The sequence below is a fragment of the Urocitellus parryii genome, chromosome Y, assembly GCF_045843805.1.
Source record: "Urocitellus parryii isolate mUroPar1 chromosome Y, mUroPar1.hap1, whole genome shotgun sequence".
Classification (NCBI taxonomy): domain Eukaryota; kingdom Metazoa; phylum Chordata; class Mammalia; order Rodentia; family Sciuridae; genus Urocitellus; species Urocitellus parryii.
In genome coordinates, this window is record NC_135548.1 from 44,679,979 (window position 1) to 44,701,211 (window position 21,233).

A 21,233-nucleotide genomic window follows, 5' to 3' on the forward strand; every position below is an offset into this window, starting at 1 on the left:
TCAGCAGCTTTTGGACCCTGGTCCCATCATTGTGCAACTCATGGTGTGCCCAGTCTTTTCTGGAAAGTAGGGTAGCATCTAATCTCTAGGGTTTATTGTGTCTATTGGCCCATAACACCCTCTGTTCTCTCTGAAACCAGAGATGGGACTCACAGGTGGCTAAAGCACAAATGTAGAGATGGGATAATCACAAGAAAGGGAGAGACAAAGAATGCACCCTAACTCAATCAGGCCTGTGTCCCACACAGGGACATGGCCAATGTCTGTCCCATCGTGGCTGCAGTTCCCTCTCTACACCATGGCAAGTTGGAGGGGACTGAGATGCAGAGGCTGCTCCCCTCTGCCATACAACTTCCCAAGGCTTCTCCTAAGATTTCAAAAGGGCCAAGTGTGTCTAGTGTTGGGGTCTCACAGAGACTCCGAGGTACCACAGCATCCTGCTGCCCAGAACCGGTTCACCCCTCACCTCAAGGGGGCTCAGCCTCTGGATTCATGGGAATTGAAGTGGGTACAGGTGATGGGATATCACCTCCAAGACTGAGTTATGCCAAGTCCATGACCCCTGTCTGCATCCCTGTCTCCAGCACCACTCCCCCCTCTCTCTTTCCTCCTCAGAGCAAACAAATCCATTTAGCAAGTGTGTCCTGTGATAAAGACATGACGGTCACCCATCCTCTCATTACAAAAACACTGAGGCTCAGCCAACATGGATCCTACAGGGAACACAGGCATAAACTCAGACTCCGATCCTCCCAGCCGAGCCTCAGTGGAGCCTGGACTCCCAGCCTCCTGAGTCAAGGAAACAGAGGTTCCTAGCCGAGCCACCTTGGATGCAGCCGCACACAAACTGAACTCATCAATGCCCCTTGCTCTCAGTTGTGAGTAAGAGGGGAAGTGGTGTTTCACTACCCTGGACATCAAGTGCAGTCTCCAGGCTTTGGGGTGTGCCCTGGCCTCTGTCTATCTGCCCAGGCTCTCCAGCCCACACTGGCCTCTTACCCAACCTCCTCCTAGGGCCAAACTCAATCCTGCCTCTCAATTTCTGCTGCCTTCCCCAACACACTGCTCCCCAAAATGAGCAGGGCTGGCTCTCGGTTATCATGCTGGTGCCAGCAGCAATGCCACCCCACTGACATAATTCTGAGTCCCAACCTAGGCACTCCAGCTGTCTTTGCCACACCTGGCCTGTTTGGGCTCTGGCTCTTGCTCTTTTCTTTCATGTGCATGTGTTTTGAGGTTTTGAGTTTCTCCCACTGCAGAACTGCAGCTGTGGCAGGGTAGAGCTCATGAGGGTGACATTCTGAGCCACATCCAATCCCATCAGGACTGTTCACTGGGGTGACTGCTGGAACACAGTGATGAGTGAACACATGGGAGGTGGTTGGACCCACCTTGCCTCTGAGTGGCTTCCTTTCAGGACAGGAATGTAGGCATGGGAGCCCCTGGCGTGGGATGCTTTGCACAAGGCGTGACCACGGGCTCTCTTTCCTGGCAAAAATGGCTCCACTCAGCATGGAGAGCACTGTCATTCCTGGTGGCTAACAACAGCCCTGGACCCCAGAAAGGAACCCACACTCAAGATTAACGTCTGAGTGTGCGTGTCCTCGAAGAAATGAGGTCTCCTGATCCCAGGTGCAAAGGGGTAAGTCCTCTAACTCCAGGGGCCATGAAGGGACATCTGAGTTTCCCTTGTCCTTCTTTCCCTCTCTAACTAACCACAGTTAGGACCCTGGACTCATTCCCCAGTGAGGATCATTAGGCTCCATAAAGGACAGTCTCTAAGATGCTCAGTGGACCAACACCCTCTGCACAACCCATAACCCTATTCACCCAAGAGGCAAGAGGATTTCTATTCAGGAAAACCAGGAAAGGGAGAGCCTTTCTCAAGGACACAAGGACATTAGTGAGTGAGGGAGTGATTAATGGATGGAGAACTATTTCCAACACCAACTTCCAGGAGCATATATGGCCCCCTGGAGAATTCTGCAGTGTGTTGGTGATTAAGGAGAACGTGTGAATTCAGGGGTCACTAGGTCCTCTCAGCCATAAGGAGGGAAACTGCCATAAAGGAACTAGGACAAGGGTGCGAGGAATGCTCACTGGTGGGAGATCGGAAGGAAGGAAAGTGTACTCATTAGAAAAGTGTCGCCTGAAAATTCTTAGCCAGCCAAAAGTCGTGCGAACTTGTGTGGGAAAAGAGTCTTTGCACAGTGATGAAGCTAAGAGCTCACATGATGGAACACAGCATCAACTGGGACCAAATCCAATATCTGATATTCTTGTAGGAAGAGGAGAGTCTGGACCCAGATACCAGGGAGACTGGGGGATACCGGATATGTGAGGTTGGAGCCAGGGCGGGATGCCCATATGGGAACCACAGATCGTGGGCAGCAATAGGAGAGTGGGCAAGGGCTGGGAGAGTTGGGGAGACAGTCCCCTTGAAACCTGGGAGGGGTTATGGCACTGGGACAGCCCAACACCTACTGTGTTGAGCCTCTGGAGCTCAACGGAAGACACTTCCTCTGTTGTCGGCCACCCAGTTAACAGAGTTTGGTTGCAGCAGCCTAGGACCCAGCTGAAGGTCTGAGCATGTTGGCCATGCAGGTTGGATCTGGACCACAGACACCCTCATCAGAGATTGTAGGGTCTCAGCCCTGAGGCAAGACAGGCACTAAGTCAGGCCAGGTGGGGAAACGGATAGGCACACACTCTGGGGGCTGGTGCCTGTGTTACTGGGAGCACTTCTGATCGCAATTCCCTGATCTGCTGCCAACACAGGCTACAGAGGAGGGTACAGAAACACAGACCACGGATCTGCCCCACTCAGTGGGCCCAGGCCAACACCACACCCAGCAGCCTCGTGCCATACCCAATGAGTCTCGAAGCGGCCCCCTCTTCCCATCCTGAGAGCTCTTCCCTTCCTCATGTGCCAATAGCTCCCTACTGTCACTGGCAATATCTACTCTGTCAGATGTCAACATCCGTGGGTACTGTTCTCTCATCCCAGGACAGTGTGGTCCCACACACCCTGGTGAAATGGGCCACCTGGAGGCTGGACCTGGAGGTTGTTGAGGCTGAATGGCAGCGGTGGTCCTCTGGCACTTAATATTATTTAAGTTAAAAAAAAAAAAAAAAAAAAAAACAAAAACAAAAAACGGGTCTTGGTGCTCAAAAATGTTTGATTTGCATATTCTCATCCCCTAACCCCAATATTTTCATTATTTCCTCACATATGAAATCTTACTAGCATAAAGGTAATTTCGTATTAAACAAAGTGGATTGAAATAACATTGGTAAAAATAATCAATCACCATACTTTCAATTTTTGTTCTGCTTTCCTATTAGAAACCACTTGGATACAAGAGAACAGAGGACAGACTCATGGAAATGCTTGAAATGACAAGAAGCTCCCACTCAAGCTCAGCATTCAGTCCTGGACAGGGTAAGACCAGGCCACTTTGACATCTGTGCCAAAGAGTCTACCAGACAGAATCCTCTGACTGATCCCTGACTGAGCCATAGGAACTGGCTAGAAAAGCCTTCACATCCTCAATACATTCTTCACGTCAGAATACTTGACAACCATTGATATCCATCTCTCGTTAACTTGCTCCCCAGCCAACCATTCTTCAACAAATTCAAAGGAGTAACTCATGCAAGCACACAGAAAGGGGTGTTCACTACACACATCCATGTGCGAAAAAGACAACTGGTATTTCTTGTTTGGGCTATTTCAAATGAAATCCCTTCTGCATGACCTCCACAAACCAAAGGAAAATATTTGTGAAATTCCCACGTAGAAGACAAGATACACTTGCCAAGGAGGCAGTGGCAAGAATTTTGACACTCCAAATGTAGAGTGTGTGTTTAGGAAGCAGTCACAGTTTCCATGAGAGAGTCCCATGAAATCAATTAGGAAGATCCATGCTCTAGCCCTACCATGCAAGTGATGTGACTTGAAAGAGTCACTTAGTCTTAGTAACCATCATCACTAACAACTAAGTCAATGAATAAAGGTCCTCAGGTGCCAAGCTACAAAATGTGGGATGAGCATGGATGAGGATGGGTGGGAGAAGTCTCCAACTCTAACACAATTAGGGAAGGATGTGCTGACCTCAAGTGGCTGGGGGGCTGGGATCCTGCCACAGAGGGGGATTCCAAACCTCACATCCCCTGACCCAGGCCAGAAGACCAGGTAGAGTCCAAGGACCCTGGGGTGGCCCAATGGCAATAAAGGTCAAAAGGAACTAGGGATCTGCCTGGTCCCTCAATCCCCTACTCTGAGCAGGGCTGCATGACGAGGCCAGAGGCCATCCACAGCAATCTGCCTTTACAGGAAAACAGGGACTGCAGGCTGCCTCTGGCTCACTGAATCAGGGTGGTGTTTTCATAAAGCAAGACCACTTCCTCACATTTGACCAGCAGCTCATGTGTTGACAGCACAATGACTGACTTGACTCAGGCCCTGATGAATGAAATAGAAAATTCATAGCAAACCCATCTTTAGCTCTTCCACATCATCAGGGGCTCTGATTCAATTCCGTCCAGAAAGGTGTCTGAAATGATTTCTAAACATGCTGGGGACTCACCTCTGTGTGGAACTTTTCAGGAAAAAGGGGATCAAATCTCATGAAGCAACTCTTCTCTCTTCTAGCCCATGGGCAATGCAAGGAACCTGCATGATACCAGAGGCTCACTTCTCTCTTCTCATGTCTTCTGGAAAGGATTCGTTAATGCTTCCTGCAAGGTGAAGCAGAAGCCTGCATCCCCAGCTGCACAGAAGTGTTTTAGGGCAGTGTCTCCCTTAAAACCCAAAAATAAAAAAAAACAGGTCATTCAACAGGCACATGGATTCGAGTACATGTTCAATGATCCCTCCTCCCTGGAGCCTTCCACATGCCCATCTTCCACATTCACAGAGCAATGCTTGGCCATTCTCAAGACCAGGAGACCATGATGCTCCTCACCAGGAAGTCAATAAGGAACATGAAGAGAGCAGCATGGATTGCAGAAGGTGGCACATCAAGGATCTTCAGCTCTGCTGCTAGAACACAAGAGCTTAACTTCAGTATTGACTTTTTGCCAACTACCAAGTACGATAGCAGTGTCAAGCCCAATATGCAGATATGCAAGTAGTAGGTGACACCCCGCATCCATTCACAAAAGTGGGCAACATCTGCATCAGAACAAGGAAGTATCTTACCCTTACTCATAAAAATCATCAGAAACAAAATAAAATGGATGCAAGACTTCTCATTTCACTATTAGGTAGCTGTTGGAATTCCCTATTAAATAATACCTCCTCCAAAATAAAAAGTATCTCAGACATGTGTCAACTATTCAATGGATGACATTTTAAAAACTATGGACTTTACTTAATATTTATGTATGCTATATCCCTGCCTAAGGCTCTATGAGAAAGGAGCACATAGAATTGGATCTTTGAAAATCTCACATTTGCTGATAAATATTACTGCTGATCTCAGGCATGGCGAAGTGAAAAGTGGGACTTTGGATATTCCAAGAATGCTATGTTGTGGGATTGGTGTCCCTGATTCATACATAGCATATGGTTTCTATGAAATCCAGTGAGGGAGCAGGAGTAACGAAGCTGATTGCACAGATGACCTCAGGGAATACTGACAGATAGGCCAAATGAAAAATATGCTCCAGCTAACCATTGGTATTTGGGCTTCTGATCCCAGTCCTGTTTTTAAAAAAGGTGCAGACAGGCAGTGTTCATTAAAAACTGTCTACCATGTAAAAGTGGGTAATTTAAATGGCATCTAGTTACACATCTGATAGAATGGTCTGGCAACATATGAATTTCATTCTAACAACAACAACAACAACAAAACATAGAAAATGAGACATAAAGATAAAACCTTGTCTTCACCAGGATGCCTAAAAATAGGTTTTATTTGGATTATGCAAATAAATATCTTTCAATAGAATTTCTGATTTCTGAATGAATCCATTCAACTTCATACTGCACAGATCACAAGGTTTTCTTTACAGAATATTCTCTTCTTGTTCTTAAAGCCTCACATAGAAAATGTCTCATAGGACATAGGAGGGGAATGACCCAAAGGATGAGAGAATGGCTGGAACCGTTCTCAAATGTGCCCATGTAGCCTAAAGTTTGAAGGCATCTAATTGTACTCTAAAACAATTATGAACCTATTCGATCCATTATTAATAAATATCACCACTTTACCACTTGAACCAAATCACAGAAAATTGGAAACAGATGATCATTGGCTTTGATACCTTTACTTCTGTTTCATTACTCAGAGTCGATCAACTCTATACTTCAAGTGACACAGATTTATTACAGAATGCCTAAGATCCTAAGGATCTATTTTAGCTCAGCCCATGGTATTGCTTCATTATTTTATTATTTTGTAAGTAATAAAATATAACTTCATGTTGGATGATATATTCAAGCCATGAATATATCATCCAACATTGTTCTTCCCAAAATATTAGCCCAATTTCTGCGCACGCTCACTTACTGTTCAGGAATTTTACTAATTGTTTGAAGGTTCTAGAGGACCTGTTAGACTCCTAATGGACAAACCATACAACATACTCCAGAGAACGGACGAGTGCCATAAGAAGAAAATAAGGTCAGCCTACAGCAATGGGCAGCTGCCTGCCCTCGGCTGGGAGGAGCCCTGGCCATGGCACCAGGGCTGCTGGGCAGCAGAAGCCTCCACAGCCCTGCAGGGAGCCTGGAGCACAGCTCTGCCTAACCATGCTCAGCCCTGGACAGATGCACATGAGTTCCCATCACAGGCTCGAGTGTGACAGTCCCAGGTGCATGCCTGTCATGCCAGCCACCAGGGAGGCTGAGGCAAGAGGAACGTTTGAGGTCAGCCTTGGCAACTTAGACCCCGAGGCAAAGGGGAAATACTTTTACAGGGGTCTCTGAGGGTGTAGCTCAGGTAGGTCACTTGCCTCACAGGCTCAAGGCCCTGGGTTCAATCCCCAGAACCCACGTACACACAAAAAGTGAACTTGGAATATTGTTTAAAATGATGGGTCAGGTACACACAAGGACTTCAATATGACCTCTCAGAGGAGCTCAATTTGAGATCAGACTGAACAAAAGACCACCTGGACCATTGACTCAGTGTCTGAAACCTTCTGTGAGCATGGGAAGCACTGCTGGCAAGACACCAGAGGGCCAAAGCACTTGTGCCCCCTTCTACCGCCAAAGACTGTTCCCCTCCTGGGACAGCTGAGAGCAAGCTGGGCCTTGGAGCAAGGACTAGTGCTTTAGATATAGACTATGCAAGCAAGGGGCAATGTCTTTAATAAAACTAAAATTAAAAAGTCACATTGAAAAAATTTTAAAAAGAAGAAAATAAGGTCAAGTAGAGGAAGCCCATTTTCACAGGAAAAAATCCCCCAGTGAAAAGCATCAGAATAGATACCAAGAAAAATACCAACAAAAACAGTGTGCTCCCACTATGTATCTACTCAGCATGCAAAAGTTAGAAAGCTAGATAATACAATCCTGGCCACAGGTAGAGCTATGCAGAAGAGCCACCTGGCAGTGCTTAGTCAAAGAAGTAAACATGCACACTTTGACCTAGAAATTCCACCTGTGTGTAAACCAGGCGGTGCTTAAGCAGTTTCACAAGGGGACATGCACAGGGAAATTTATCCTCAGGTTCTTATAGAGTTGTCTGTGCTTACAGGGAGTTGATGGTTGTCAAGATGCCCACAGCTGCGAAAGTCAAAAGCTAAAAAAATAATAGATGCCAACCTGGATATATTAATAATCCCGTATCTATGATCACCTTCATAAGGTAGCTTCCCAACTTCTGTGTGGAAGTGTGTTTCTCCTTGGCCCTTACACTGTTGTGGAGACCACTAGGAGTTCAGCTTTGTGCAGGATCATCTGACCTGGACTTTTGGCAAGACCTGTACAGCCCTCACACATGCTCAGATCCTACAGGACTTTTCAGACCAGTCCAGACAACAGTAGGCATCCATTCATTGTCTGCACTCTACAGATTCCTAGATGCACGACATTCATTACCATCAAATGCAGAATTTTCATCAAAAACTAATATATATATCATTCCAATCTGAATCAAGAAAATCGGAAATATCCCCAAATCCAAAGAGTGGATCCCCATTGTGATGCTACAAGTTGAAAATTCCACAGCTGACCTCATGGGATGGTTCACAGTCAAAAGACAGCTGCATGAAAAATATTACATGACCTTCCTGCTATGTGAAAAGTGGCATGTGAAGTACACATGCATGTCTTCCTCAGACATGGGTTCATTTGCAAGACACCTTGTGCAATTGAAAATACTCCAAAAGGGGAGAAATCAGAACCATGTCTCCAAAGTATTTCAGCAGAGACCAACTCCATCTGTCTATCTATCTCTCAGTGAGTGTGTGTGCTCTTGTGTGTGTTTGTGTGTCTTTGTTTGTGTTTGTACCATCACAGCTGATACTTCATTGCCCCCATTGGAAAACTGACTCAGATAATGCCATCTGCCAAACTCCTAAAAACCAAAGTTCTTGCTGATAGAATGAAACATTCCTTCCTGTTGGTTTGGATGTGTCCTTTAGGAATCACTGCTACATTTAGTATACTCAAATCATCACAGTAGATCAGGTAACAAAAACATATATATTTTAAAATAATAATAATATATTAATGGAAACAACAAATACAGGATAGAGTAACAACTGTGTTACTAAACAAGGTCAAGGACAATGGCAAACTATAGATTCAAACTTTGAAGAAAATAGTAATCAATGTAAATATTCCTGGGCTGCCTCAGCCCCGCCCAGGCACACAGCCCCAGAATGGTTTTGCAAGCATCCTCAGGAGGGCTGGAGCCTTCTTTCCAGGACGAGAGGAAGGTTGAGGCTGGATCCACCCATCATTCTTTTGGGAGAGGCTCCTTTTCCCCAGCACAAAGTTGGATTTTTTGTGAGGATTCTTGGCATCAAATACGTTGGCCTCTGCTGGAATCCTCAGCTCTGGGGAGAGAGGGGTGTACAAAAAGAAGGTGGCACTCAGGAGGTGCTCCCTAGGACACGCCAACATCTGAGAGCCTGTGCCAGAAAAGGCCAGAGCCACACACCTGAGAGCTCTCCAATTCAGCACCAATACCAACAAAGACAGCCTCCACAGTCCTCCCTGAGGAAGAACTAGGCAGAGCACTTCAACAGACCTAATGTCTGTTCCTAACGAAGGCTTTGGACTCCAGAATATCTCAGGTCCTCTTGCATCTGCCAAAGCACACCACTAGGGTTTGCATCTGAAATCTCCCACAAAAGGCTCCTGTGCCGAAGATTCAGTCCCCACATGAGCCATCTTCATAGGTGGGTTTGGAGGGAAGCATTGGATGGTGAGTGCTCTGATGTCAACATGAAATTCTCATTCAAGATGAATACACTACTGGGGGGTGGGAGGGACTGGAAGAAAGGTTGAGCATGGTTGGAGTAAGACCTAAACAGGGTTGTGCCCTGGGCAACAGTACCTTGTTTCTGTTGGCTCCACTGAATCCTCATTCTCCAAGGAGAGGTCCTCCCTCTCCATCTTTCTCTCTCTCCCTCTCTGCCAGCCTCGTTCTCTCTCTCCCAGTCTATGCCTTTGTGGCAAGGGCTGAGGAGCTCTCCACTGCCACACACTAGAGCTTTATGGACAGCCTCAGTGCACAACCAAAGAGAAAGCTATGAAACCCAGAGAAAAAAGGCCTAGGATTCCTCCTCTGAGTTATTTTCCTCAAGTATGGCCACAGTGAGGACAGGCTGACCAGCACGGATACCACGTTAGAGCCATGCTTCTGCGTTGGTGGAGCCCGCCTCCATGTGAACCAGGCTTCTGAGAATGGAGGCCACATTCCAAATACTGCCCTACTGAGAACAATGGTTCCAAAGACCAGCAAAGGGACTGCTTCCCTCCAACATGGTGTATGGCCCAGTGGTGCCATGACCCCGAGTGGGGGAATACAACAGCCGCTTCTCCTTCCTCTGAACATGTGTTTCCTGTCGCCCTCCTCTAACCTAGAGCCTGTTCTCCATCCCTTCTGGGTTGGATGTGGAGATCTCTGCTATGAATTTCTTAGGCTACCAAGGCCCCAGACAGACTTCCTCTTCCATAGACTCTACTAACCTAACAGTAGGTTAAGATAGGAGACAAGTGATCCTAGAACTCATAGGGATGGTGGTCTTCAGGGTACATAGGCTGGGATAATGGCTGCTGTGGTGTTTGGCTCACAAAAACCAACCAACCAACCAACGAAAAATCGCTGGCATTATTATCAGATGAGCTCTGTGGCTACGTGCTCAGGAAGCCCTCATCTGACTTTAGTTAGGGATCACAACCTGGCTATTGTGATCACTCCTTGCCTAGTGGACTCAGGTGCGTAAGACCATGGAATTTATGCAAAAACAGATGATTCAGGCTGTCTCCCAGGCTGTGTTTTCTTCCCAATTTCATCCTGTTACTGCTTGCTAGAATCCTGGCAATGCTCTGCCCAGGCAGTGGTTTTTTGGTCACACAGAAGGCTTTCAATAGTACTGCTTCAGTCCACAAAATGCCAGTTCCCTCTTTAGCCCATGCATTCCCATGTTCCTTTGAAACCACTCCTATCCCAGACCATGAAAACATACTGCTCCTGGAGAGAGGCTTTCCTCCTCACTCCTCAAAGATGTCAGCATTGGATGCCTGTTCATGCCCAGGGGAGGGCACCTGGTGGGGAGCCGCAATATCCACCGGGGTATACCATTGGACCTCAAGACCTTCCACCAGCAGAAGTGCAGTTGGCTTTGTGCACGAACCCAACACACCTGTTGGAGTGTTCTTGGGGGTCAGAGACTACTCTTTGTTGCTAAGAGTTGACCTGAGTCCACATCCTGACCCTTGCTCTCTGCTATCTGATTGTCTCACTTACTCTGATGGCGAGAGATGATTTGGCCCAGCTCATAATCCTCTGGATTCTCCTCAGTAAGGAAGTGTAGGTCGAGGGCACTGCGGATGACGACAGGAGCCCTATCGTGGCAGGTCACCTGGAGCAGCATGGGAGACAGGCCTTCAGGAAATGGGCCTTGAAGTGACTACTCAAGGACAGTGGGCAGGGGCATTCTTGAGGCACCTCCACTCTAAATACAAGGGCAACATCCATGACCCTACTACCCGAGGCTGACCTCCTGCTCATCGTGTGGGCTCTTCCCACAGGCTACTAGCCCAATCCTTGTACATAGGACTTCCTGGGCCTGCCATTGCTCTTTGTGGAGCTGCACTCCTCTCGGAGTGAAAGGACCCCACTACCTGCATACAGATGCAATCTCATCCCACAAGTTGGGAGGAATGGGACAATAGCCTCCAAGATCCCAGGTCTGCCCGAGGATGCAGGCGGCATTGGGAATGGCCTAGGCACAAAACCTAGAGGCTTTGGTCTGGATTGCCAGGGCCAAAAACAGACCCAGGAACATGACCACACACAGGAGAGCTGAAAGATAGCCACGAGAGCTCCTGGCCTCCAGAGGCTCAGTGCTGGCTGGGATGTAGGAGGGCACCTCATCCGGCAAGGGTGGTCATTGGGTTACCTGGACATTTAGTGTGCTTGCTCCACATCCATATCGACTCTGCAGAGAGACTCTCTCAGCTCCTTGTTCAAGGAACATGGAGAACCTCACACTGCTGTCCTCCTCCATAGACGTCAGCATCCCATACAAGGGAACCTGCAACCTAGTTCCTGTCCTATTCTCATCTGTCACCCATACCTGTCCCTGCCCTTCTGGACTGCATGCTGCCACCTGACACACAGACTCCCTCAGACATGGCAGTGGACAAGCTGCTGCACTCGCTCATCTCAGCTCCAGCCCTTCACACTGACCTCTCCCTTCTTGATTCCCATCTATCCTCCTGATCATCCAGAAGCTCCAAATTCAAGAGGGCATGAGTAGTCCATGGTATTGGACCAGTGTCTTCTCCCCACCCAGGTGTAAGCACCACGGGACACCCCTGCTCCCTGGCTTACCAGAACACTCTTGGCCATCTCTGGACTTTGTGTTTCTAAGTGGACACGAATTAAGCAGGTGTCTCCCACCTGCTTGTGGGAAAGCGGCCTGGAGGACTTGCAGGTTGATTCTGAGAACTGTGGGGGATGGAACATCAGCAAACCCAGAAACAGAAAGCCACCCCAGACTGTCAGTTGGCTCTATGGGCTTCCAGCAAATATGTCCAGGTGCTGAGGCTTCTTATTTCCTCAGGTCGGAGTGGAATGGCAGCACATGCACAGCTTGAATAAGGTAGGTGTTTACCTCCTTTCCCTTGACCTGGGGGCGTTTCCTCACCATGAAATATTGTATTCCCAGATTCATGGACAGACACACGAGTGAGTGGTCAGAGACCTTGATTTCTGCAGAGCGAAGTGGAGAGAATTGTTAGGTGGCACTCAAGGATTATACCACAAAACACCCACAACCCCTGAGAGTCTCCGCCAGGCCCATCACACTTTGGTATTTTGGGGCCAAGGCCCACTTTCTCTTGGCTGTCCGTTATCCTGAGCCCACTGTGGATCATGTCTCCCCACTGTCTGATTGTCCTACTTACTCTCATCCTCAGACATCATATACAGCAGCTCAAAGTTGTCCACATCCTCATGCTGCAACAAATTTTGGTCCAAGGCCCTGCGGATGAGGCTTGTCACCGTCTCCTGAAAGGTCACCTGGATCAGGGTGGGACAAATGTCATCAGAGAATGGCTTTTAGAAGAGCTACCCAGAAGACTGTGGTCAAACATTCAGGAGAAATCTCAGCTACATATACAAGGGCACAATCTTGTTATCCTGCTACCTGAGTGTGTCCTCCATATACCACCTGGGTTCTTGCAATGTGCTACTAGAACAATCCTGGTACAAATATCTGCCTGTACCTGCCATCTCCCCTCCCCCTGGGGAGCCACATTCCACTCATGTCAAAGGACCAAACTGCCTATGCACAGACACACTCTCATCTCACTGAGATGAGAGCAATGGGCCAGGGATCTGCGCACCAAGTGTGATCTGGGATGCAGGCTGCCTTTGTGGGTGGAAGAGGCAGATGCACTGAAAATTTGGGTCCTGACTGCCACGACACAAAACAGACTCAGATACAAGAGTGTGCACTTGAGTGCTTCATGATAGCTTTGAGAGGCCCTGGCCTCTGGAAGCTCGGTGCGGGTCTGGTTGTCATGATGTACTTGACTCAGCACTGGCAGTCACTGAACATGTCTCCTCTGCAGCTGGACACCTGCAGCATTAGCGTGTCTACTGCACATCCATAGAAATTCTGCCAAGAACCCCTTTAGCTCCGTATTTACATACATGCAAAGCCTAACATTCCGAAGCTTTGGCATGACCCCCCAGGTGATCCCGACCCCAAATTCCTACACCTAGTCATGCTAAGGAGGTTCTCTTCCCTGCCACCAGGAACACATCCCCTCCTACACATGTGACAAGTCACTGCCACCTCCTCTGCTCCAACTTCACTCATTGAGAATACCAAGTTCTAGGCACTGCAGCCTGCACCCTGGACATATCTCTGCCTTCATCTGTCCACAGCACTTCCGTCTGCACTTCTGGCCTGCAAAACCCACAATACACAGGCCCACTCACCACTGAAGCTGGGCATGCTGATGCTCTCCCTCCTCAGGTCAAGCCCTTAAGACGGACCTCTCTCTTCTTTATTTCCCACCATAGCCCTGGGGTTGGCTGTGTCTCCTGCCTTCCACTGTGTGGACACCCAGGAGGCAGCCCTGCTGTCGGGCTTACCGGGATGCGCTTTGTCTCCCTCAGGCTCTGTCCCTCTAGGAGGACGTGAACAACGCGGCTGTCTTCCACCTGCTCGCTGGAGTGAAGCAGTGAGGAGCTGCAACTCACAGCTGCTGGGGTCCTGGATGCCACTGCCACAGAAGGTTCCAAGAACTGTGGGGGATGACAACATCAGCAAAGCCCAGCAACTGCACCCCACCCAGCCTGGCAGTTGGCTCTGTGGGCATTCTACAACATCCATCCAGAACCTGAGGTTCTTGTCCCCTTGGAGGATGTGGAGTGGCACCAGGAGTAAAGACTGAAGAAGGTGGCTGTTTTGGGAACAAGAGATCCAGCACCTGCTGGGTGGGGATGAAATCCCAGGAGATTAACCCCATGTTGCTGCTGAAATGTAGGTTCCTCCCACAAATGACAGGCAGGAGCTCATTCCTAAGCTGGTCCTGCCTGTAAGGTTCAAGGCTCTGAACCCTGAAGGGCTCCTCCGTGTTCTGATCATTTTCACCCTGGGTTGGGACCAAGAATGGTGGGTTCAAAATGGAAATGGTGACAAACAGAAAAATGACTTGTGCCAATACACTAGAGTCAAAGCACAATGGGACAGTTCCCATCAGTACAAACACACACACACACACACACACACACACACACACACACACAGAGTCAGAATAGGAGTCCTGGGCCATTCATCAGGGATCAGACTAGAGGGCCTGCTGGGCTCACCTGCCCTGTGCTACTCACTGTTACTCTTGAGCTCCTCTGCGACAATCGCCAGAGGCTCTGGCGTCTAAGATGAAGCCTCACCCAGTGTATCCACAAAAGGGCTAGTTGGCCCCCCTGAGATTCCTGGGAGCCTGAGGCTCGGCATTGTCTGCAACCACAGGAGAACATCCTTCTCCCTCCAGTGGCTCCAACCAAGTGAGCTCGGATGGCTTGGTCAGTGAAGTGGGTGCCTGGATACCAGGGTTCCATGTTCTGTTTGATCCATTGTCAAGGCAATGATGTCATTTCCTGTGCCCATACCTGAGCCTCTTTTCACATAAGACCACTTTCAACAGCCCTATGGGCTGCCGATTTCTCCTCCATGCCTACCCATCTCAGGTGCGCAGGTGTTCACCAACAACTACCCAAACATCCCCACCAGCATCTGCCCTGCTTGGTGCCACTAGAGTTCCAGCTTGGAGCCTTCAAAAATGCATTCACAACCAGTCCTTCCCTCTCAGCAGCTTTTGGACCCTGGTCCCATCATTGTGCAACTCATGGTGTGCCCAGTCTTTTCTGGAAAGTAGGGTAGCATCTAATCTCTAGGGTTTATTGTGTCTATTGGCCCATAACACCCTCTGTTCTCTCTGAAACCAGAGATGGGACTCACAGGTGGCTAAAGCACAAATGTAGAGATGGGATAATCACAAGAAAGGGAGAGACAAAGAATGCACCCTAACTCAATCAGGCCTGTGTCCCACACAGGGACATGGCCAATGTCTGTCCCATCGTGGCTGCAGTTCCCTCTCTACACCATGGCAAGTTGGAGGGGACTGAGATGCAGAGGCTGCTCCCCTCTGCCATACAACTTCCCAAGGCTTCTCCTAAGATTTCAAAAGGGCCAAGTGTGTCTAGTGTTGGGGTCTCACAGAGACTCCGAGGTACCACAGCATCCTGCTGCCCAGAACCGGTTCACCCCTCACCTCAAGGGGGCTCAGCCTCTGGATTCATGGGAATTGAAGTGGGTACAGGTGATGGGATATCACCTCCAAGACTGAGTTATGCCAAGTCCATGACCCCTGTCTGCATCCCTGTCTCCAGCACCACTCCCCCCTCTCTCTTTCCTCCTCAGAGCAAACAAATCCATTTAGCAAGTGTGTCCTGTGATAAAGACATGACGGTCACCCATCCTCTCATTACAAAAACACTGAGGCTCAGCCAACATGGATCCTACAGGGAACACAGGCATAAACTCAGACTCCGATCCTCCCAGCCGAGCCTCAGTGGAGCCTGGACTCCCAGCCTCCTGAGTCAAGGAAACAGAGGTTCCTAGCCGAGCCACCTTGGATGCAGCCGCACACAAACTGAACTCATCAATGCCCCTTGCTCTCAGTTGTGAGTAAGAGGGGAAGTGGTGTTTCACAACCCTGGACATCAAGGGCAGTCTCCAGGCTTTGGGGTGTGCCCTGGCCTCTGTCTATCTGCCCAGGCTCTCCAACCCACACTGGCCTCTTACCCAACCTCCTCCTAGGGCCAAACTCAATCCTGCCTCTCAATTTCTGCTGCCTTCCCCAACACACTGCTCCCCAAAATGAGCAGGGCTGGCTCTCGGTTATCATGCTGGTGCCAGCAGCAATGCCACCCCACTGACATAATTCTGAGTCCCAACCTAGGCACTCCAGCTGTCTTTGCCACACCTGGCCTGTTTGGGCTCTGGCTCTTGCTCTTTTCTTTCATGTGCATGTGTTTTGAGGTTTTGAGTTTCTCCCACTGCAGAACTGCAGCTGTGGCAGGGTAGAGCTCATGAGGGTGACATTCTGAGCCACATCCAATCCCATCAGGACTGTTCACTGGGGGGACTGCTGGAACACAGTGATGAGTGAACACATGGGAGGTGGTTGGACCCACCTTGCCTCTGAGTGGCTTCCTTTCAGGACAGGAATGTAGGCATGGGAGCCCCTGGCGTGGGATGCTTTGCACAAGGCGTGACCATGGGCTCTCTTTCCTGGCAAAAATGGCTCCACTCAGCATGGAGAGCACTGTCATTCCTGGTGGCTAACAACAGCCCTGGACCCCAGAAAGGAACCCACACTCAAGATTAACGTCTGAGTGTGCGTGTCCTCGAGGAAATGAGGTCTCCTGATCCCAGGTGCAAAGGGGTAAGTCCTCTAACTCCAGGGGCCATGAAGGGACATCTGAGTTTCCCTTGTCCTTCTTTCCCTCTCTAACTAACCACAGTTAGGACCCTGGACTCATTCCCCAGTGAGGATCATTAGGCTCCATAAAGGACAGTCTCTAAGATGCTCAGTGGACCAACACCCTCTGCACAACCCATAACCCTATTCACCCAAGAGGCAAGAGGATTTCTATTCAGGAAAACCAGGAAAGGGAGAGCCTTTCTCAAGGACACAAGGACATTAGTGAGTGAGGGAGTGATTAATGGATGGAGAACTATTTCCAACACCAACTTCCAGGAGCATATATGGCCCCCTGGAGAATTCTGCAGTGTGTTGGTGATTAAGGAGAACGTGTGAATTCAGGGGTCACTAGGTCCTCTCAGCCATAAGGAGGGAAACTGCCATAAAGGAACTAGGACAAGGGTGCGAGGAATGCTCACTGGTGGCAGATCGGAAGGAAGGAAAGTGTACTCATTAGAAAAGTGTCGCCTGAAAATTCTTAGCCAGCCAAAAGTCGTGCGAACTTGTGTGGGAAAAGAGTCTTTGCACAGTGATGAAGCTAAGAGCTCACATGATGGAACACAGCATCAACTGGGACCAAATCCAATATCTGATATTCTTGTAGGAAGAGGAGAGTCTGGACCCAGATACCAGGGAGACTGGGGGATACCGGATATGTGAGGTTGGAGCCAGGGCGGGATGCCCATATGGGAACCACAGATCGTGGGCAGCAATAGGAGAGTGGGCAAGGGCTGGGAGAGTTGGGGAGACAGTCCCCTTGAAACCTGGGAGGGGTTATGGCACTGGGACAGCCCAACACCTACTGTGTTGAGCCTCTGGAGCTCAACGGAAGACACTTCCTCTGTTGTCGGCCACCCAGTTAACAGAGTTTGGTTGCAGCAGCCTAGGACCCAGCTGAAGGTCTGAGCATGTTGGCCATGCAGGTTGGATCTGGACCACAGACACCCTCATCAGAGATTGTAGGGTCTCAGCCCTGAGGCAAGACAGGCACTAAGTCAGGCCAGGTGGGGAAACGGATAGGCACACACTCTGGGGGCTGGTGCCTGTGTTACTGGGAGCACTTCTGATCGCAATTCCCTGATCTGCTGCCAACACAGGCTACAGAGGAGCGTACAGAAACACAGACCACGGATCTGCCCCACTCAGTGGGCCCAGGCCAACACCACACCCAGCAGCCTCGTGCCATACCCAATGAGTCTCGAAGCGGCCCCCTCTTCCCATCCTGAGAGCTCTTCCCTTCCTCATGTGCCAATAGCTCCCTACTGTCACTGGCAATATCTACTCTGTGAGATGTCAACATCCGTGGGTACTGTTCTCTCATCCCAGGACAGTGTGGTCCCACACACCCTGGTGAAATGGGCCACCTGGAGGCTGGACCTGGAGGTTGTTGAGGCTGAATGGCAGCGGTGGTCCTCTGGCACTTAATATTATTTAAGTTAAAAAAAAACAAAAAACAAAAACAAAAACAAAAAACGGGTCTTGGTGCTCAAAAATGTTTGATTTGCATATTCTCATCCCCTAACCCCAATATTTTCATTATTTCCTCACATATGAAATCTTACTAGCATAAAGGTAATTTCGTATTAAACAAAGTGGATTGAAATAACATTGGTAAAAATAATCAATCACCATACTTTCAATTTTTGTTCTGCTTTCCTATTAGAAACCACTTGGATACAAGAGAACAGAGGACAGACTCATGGAAATGCTTGAAATGACAAGAAGCTCCCACTCAAGCTCAGCATTCAGTCCTGGACAGGGTAAGACCAGGCCACTTTGACATCTGTGCCAAAGAGTCTACCAGACAGAATCCTCTGACTGATCCCTGACTGAGCCATAGGAACTGGCTAGAAAAGCCTTCACATCCTCAATACATTCTTCACGTCAGAATACTTGACAACCATTGATATCCATCTCTCGTTAACTTGCTCCCCAGCCAACCATTCTTCAACAAATTCAAAGGAGTAACTCATGCAAGCACACAGAAAGGGGTGTTCACTACACACATCCATGTGCGAAAAAGACAACTGGTATTTCTTGTTTGGGCTATTTCAAATGAAATCCCTTCTGCATGACCTCCACAAACCAAAGGAAAATATTTGTGAAATTCCCACGTAGAAGACAAGATACACTTGCCAAGGAGGCAGTGGCAAGAATTTTGACACTCCAAATGTAGAGTGTGTGTTTAGGAAGCAGTCACAGTTTCCATGAGAGAGTCCCATGAAATCAATTAGGAAGATCCATGCTCTAGCCCTACCATGCAAGTGATGTGACTTGAAAGAGTCACTTAGTCTTAGTAACCATCATCACTAACAACTAAGTCAATGAATAAAGGTCCTCAGGTGCCAAGCTACAAAATGTGGGATGAGCATGGATGAGGATGGGTGGGAGAAGTCTCCAACTCTAACACAATTAGGGAAGGATGTGCTGACCTCAAGTGGCTGGGGGGCTGGGATCCTGCCACAGAGGGGGATTCCAAACCTCACATCCCCTGACCCAGGCCAGAAGACCAGGTAGAGTCCAAGGACCCTGGGGTGGCCCAATGGCAATAAAGGTCAAAAGGAACTAGGGATCTGCCTGGTCCCTCAATCCCCTACTCTGAGCAGGGCTGCATGACGAGGCCAGAGGCCATCCACAGCAATCTGCCTTTACAGGAAAACAGGGACTGCAGGCTGCCTCTGGCTCACTGAATCAGGGTGGTGTTTTCATAAAGCAAGACCACTTCCTCACATTTGACCAGCAGCTCATGTGTTGACAGCACAATGACTGACTTGACTCAGGCCCTGATGAATGAAATAGAAAATTCATAGCAAACCCATCTTTAGCTCTTCCACATCATCAGGGGCTCTGATTCAATTCCGTCCAGAAAGGTGTCTGAAATGATTTCTAAACATGCTGGGGACTCACCTCTGTGTGGAACTTTTCAGGAAAAAGGGGATCAAATCTCATGAAGCAACTCTTCTCTCTTCTAGCCCATGGGCAATGCAAGGAACCTGCATGATACCAGAGGCTCACTTCTCTCTTCTCATGTCTTCTGGAAAGGATTCGTTAATGCTTCCTGCAAGGTGAAGCAGAAGCCTGCATCCCCAGCTGCACAGAAGTGTTTTAGGGCAGTGTCTCCCTTAAAACCCAAAAATAAAAAAAAACAGGTCATTCAACAGGCACATGGATTCGAGTACATGTTCAATGATCCCTCCTCCCTGGAGCCTTCCACATGCCCATCTTCCACATTCACAGAGCAATGCTTGGCCATTCTCAAGACCAGGAGACCATGATGCTCCTCACCAGGAAGTCAATAAGGAACATGAAGAGAGCAGCATGGATTGCAGAAGGTGGCACATCAAGGATCTTCAGCTCTGCTGCTAGAACACAAGAGCTTAACTTCAGTATTGACTTTTTGCCAACTACCAAGTACGATAGCAGTGTCAAGCCCAATATGCAGATATGCAAGTAGTAGGTGACACCCCGCATCCATTCACAAAAGTGGGCAACATCTGCATCAGAACAAGGAAGTATCTTACCCTTACTCATAAAAATCATCAGAAACAAAATAAAATGGATGCAAGACTTCTCATTTCACTATTAGGTAGCTGTTGGAATTCCCTATTAAATAATACCTCCTCCAAAATAAAAAGTATCTCAGACATGTGTCAACTATTCAATGGATGACATTTTAAAAACTATGGACTTTACTTAATATTTATGTATGCTATATCCCTGCCTAAGGCTCTATGAGAAAGGAGCACATAGAATTGGATCTTTGAAAATCTCACATTTGCTGATAAATATTACTGCTGATCTCAGGCATGGCGAAGTGAAAAGTGGGACTTTGGATATTCCAAGAATGCTATGTTGTGGGATTGGTGTCCCTGATTCATACATAGCATATGGTTTCTATGAAATCCAGTGAGGGAGCAGGAGTAACGAAGCTGATTGCACAGATGACCTCAGGGAATACTGACAGATAGGCCAAATGAAAAATATGCTCCAGCTAACCATTGGTATTTGGGCTTCTGATCCCAGTACTGTTTTTAAAAAAGGTGCAGACAGGCAGTGTTCATTAAAAACTGTCTACCATGTAAAAGTGGGTAATTTAAATGGCATCTAGTTACACATCTGATAGAATGGTCTGGCAACATATGAATTTCATTCTAACAACAACAACAACAACAAAACATAGAAAATGAGACATAAAGATAAAACCTTGTCTTCACCAGGATGCCTAAAAATAGGTTTTATTTGGATTATGCAAATAAATATCTTTCAATAGAATTTCTGATTTCTGAATGAATCCATTCAACTTCATACTGCACAGATCACAAGGTTTTCTTTACAGAATATTCTCTTCTTCTTCTTAAAGCCTCACATAGAAAATGTCTCACAGGACATAGGAGGGGAATGACCCAAAGGATGAGAGAATGGCTGGAACCGTTCTCAAATGTGCCCATGTAGCCTAAAGTTTGAAGGCATCTAATTGTACTCTAAAACAATTATGAACCTATTCGATCCATTATTAATAAATATCACCACTTTACCACTTGAA